This window comes from Colobus angolensis, unplaced genomic scaffold, assembly GCF_000951035.1.
Source record: "Colobus angolensis palliatus isolate OR3802 unplaced genomic scaffold, Cang.pa_1.0 Scaffold19, whole genome shotgun sequence".
Taxonomy (NCBI): domain Eukaryota; kingdom Metazoa; phylum Chordata; class Mammalia; order Primates; family Cercopithecidae; genus Colobus; species Colobus angolensis.
In genome coordinates this window covers 10929782-10933074 of record NW_012115043.1, presented here as the reverse complement: position 1 = coordinate 10933074, position 3293 = coordinate 10929782, and the positions used below count along the sequence as shown (strand labels likewise).

Genomic DNA, 3293 nt, shown 5'->3' with positions numbered 1-3293 from the left:
CTTCTTTTTCACTTCCTCATTGTAAGGAGCTAGCAATTAAAACGGCAAATTTATATGCAGTGTATGAACACTAGCTAAGAAACGAGGCCTAGAATTTAGACTTCTGTTTTTGAATAGCTAATAATTGTTTTCTAAAGAAAAAATAGCACTTTATGCTGGCCCTATGTCCCCCTCCTCCTCAATCCTGAGTTGTCCCAGGAGACTGCTCCATTCTACACATAGTCAAAAAGAAAATCTATGCACGAGGCGGATCCGGAACACAGCCCGAGTAGGGCCTCGCCAAACAAAATGATGTTACAAAACAATGTCCTTGTCTAGGACAAAAGAACTATTAATGATAATCAGTACATATTACTGAAAGTGCTCCAAGTAATCTTTGGACTTTGTTTCAAAAATTCTTAATGGACACTAATGCTTAGAGTTCACTCAAAAGAGAAATAAATTATGTGCCAGGGTTGCAGGGACCAAGGACAACACGTGGAAGGCATCAAAGCATTAGCAATGTTACGACAATCAAAGATTTTGTAATTGCATAAAAAGCCTTTAAAAATCATTTAGATATACTAATTATGAACATTAATAATACTGTAATGGGAGGTTTCTTTTATGTTTGATTTGAGCCTAGGTTGAGCTGTTTCGGCAATAATATTTCAGCTCTTTCACCAACCAAGGAGCTTTTGACGCCATGAAAAAAATTCCATTTTAGTTTGAAAAATGGTTATGGGAATGGATAAGAGGAATTTTTCCTGTTTTTTGAATTCGAAAAAAAAATCTGTGATTGCTCTCCATCTCTAGGTCATATTTTCTGACATTAGTGCCCAGAAATATCTTTTAATTTTGGACAGGCAGACCAGAAGTGTGCCCTCTTTCAAGTCCTGCCTTTATCTTTAACAAAACAGTTCCAAGGACAAAGCCTCATTCCGGGTTCCCCAGCAAAGGGAACATAAAGAGACCATCAGTCTATCTGAGAAAGAAATCTTCAGACAAAACTTATTTGGGAAACATCCGTCTTCTCAGAGATTACTATTCAATGCACTATGAAAAGTCCGTATGTAAGGAGGGTAATTTCTCTTGTTATTTACTGGCCCCGGTGTATGATTAGTACTCATGTATAGTAAGAATCATAAGAAGCCTTATTTTTCCAAATTGATTTCCTTTTATTGAGTGTCTGTATGGAAAATGATGCTATCCATTAGATATTATCTGGTTGATTTAAATTTGATCTTGGAGCTCTGAGGGCAGAGGTGTGAACTGATATCAACACTTTGAGTTTAGCCCTCTAGAATTGAGCAGTTTTATCTTATAAGTGAATAATTCAGCTCAGGTAAACATCAGCAGCTTTCACAATGCTTTTCCAGAAATGCTTTACTTTATGTGCCTCTGCAATCTGTTAAATCTGTTTATCTTTGCCACGCATATGGGCAGGTATGGACGTGAACTGTCTGTGGGTGACTTGCCTGGATGTGGCTATAGTCCCCAAAGTCGAAGCTACCAGAATAGGTCAGATAAGGATGGCCCAAAGATTATGGAGTTGCTGCCCCAAAGCAAGTCAGATATTATGGGAAGTTTGCATGTATCATGCCCTTGGATAGACAACCTAAATCATATCTCATCGACCATAGATCCTGGTCAGCATACCAAGTCAAGGCAAGTAAAGACTGAAGAAATATCACCTGGTCTGCAGCTCCCCCCAAAACAAAGTTTGCTGCTGATGGCAGAAACATAGATAGATCAAGGGTATCACTACATTATGATGAAGGAAGGAACAACCCCATGCATTCACTCATGTCTTGAATCACCTAGAGAAGAGAGGGAAACTGCCAAAGTGGAGACAATGGAAATGCCGTTCTAAATTTGGAGGAAATGAGACTCACTCTCAGATCAGATGAACAGTAAAAGGCCTAGGATCCAATGGAGTATTAAACAAATATTTAAAAGCAGAGAGGTGGGCCGGGTGCGGTGGCTCAAGCCTGTAATCCCAGCACTTTGGGAGGCTGAGACGGGCGGATCACGAGGTCAGGAGATCGAGACCATCCTGGCTAACACGGTGAAACCCCGTCTCTACTAAAAAATACAAAAAATTAGCCAGGCGAGGTGGTGGGCACCTGTAGTCCCAGCTACTTGGGAGGCTGAGGCAGGAGAATGGCGTAAACCCAGGAGGCAGAGCTTGCAGTGAGCTGAGATCCGGCCACTGCACTCCAGCCTGGGCGACAGAGTGAGACTCCGTCTCAAAAAAATAAAAAATAAAAAAAAGAAAGTAGAGAGGTGGTGACCAGTTATTCCCTAATATATAGAATACCATGGGTCCATAAAGAATTTCTTAGAGTAACAATATTATTAACATTTTGAAGAAGATGCATGAGAAACGGATTAAATTATAAATTAGGAAAACATAGATCATTACTATTTGTAGCCTCTCTACTCCCTTCTGATTACAGAATTTTAGAGAGTTTGTCTGGATTGGTGATTGCTGGATAAAACCTCAAGAAAAGAAAGTAGCTATCAAGATACTTCTCTTGGGAGGCCAAGGCAGGCAGATCATTTGAGGTCAGGAGTTTGAGACCAGCCTGGCCAACATGGTGAAACCCCATCTCTGCCAAAAAATACCAAAAAAATTAGCCGGGCACGGTGGCGCATGCCTGAAGTCCCAGCTGCTCAGGAGACTGAGGCACAAGAATCACTTGAACCCAGGAAGTAGAGGTTGCAGTGAGCAGAGATTGTGCCACTGCACTCTAGCCTGTGAGACAGAATAAGACTCCGTCTCCAAAACAGCAACAACATACTTACCTTGCATTCATAGATTTTATGAAGAAAAATTTGGTATTGTTAGATTAGCTGTATAAGCTATGTTCTCATATGGGATTTGAGAGTCAGGAAATCTGGATTCTATTCCTAGCTCTGCCACTTCCCAGCTATATAATTTGGGGCAAGATAATCTCTCCAAGCCTCAGTTTCCTCATCACTAAAAGGAGAGGAAAAAGATTTCTTCTTTCATTCTAAAATTCCACCACTAGAAATATAGCTGTAGGAATTAATCATGAATATACACAAGATTCATCATAACATTATTTATATCAGCAAAACATTCAAGGGAACACCCAAATGTTAGCAGTAGAGGATGGCAAATAAAGCATGATATGTTTACCGAATGGAATACTCTACCATCATTAAAATAAAGAAAAATAAATCACAGACAATGATGTTCCAGCTGCATTACGAGAAAAAAAAAAAAAATTCAGGCCGGGCGCGGTGGCTCAAGCCTGTAATCCCAGCACTTTGGGAGGCCGAGACGG

General features: G+C 40.3%; 1 long non-coding RNA gene across 2 annotated transcripts in view; it reads left to right on the top strand.

Moving 5' to 3' along the window:
* The window catches only part of LOC105510593, a 5973-nt gene extending 4035 nt beyond the window's left edge, over positions 1-1938 (top strand). For both annotated transcript variants that reach the window (XR_001001583.1, XR_001001584.1), the window contains one exon: positions 1426-1938. This is a non-coding gene — a long non-coding RNA (uncharacterized LOC105510593). The remainder of the gene's footprint in view (positions 1-1425) is intronic.
* Positions 1939-3293: the final 1355 nt, after the last annotated feature.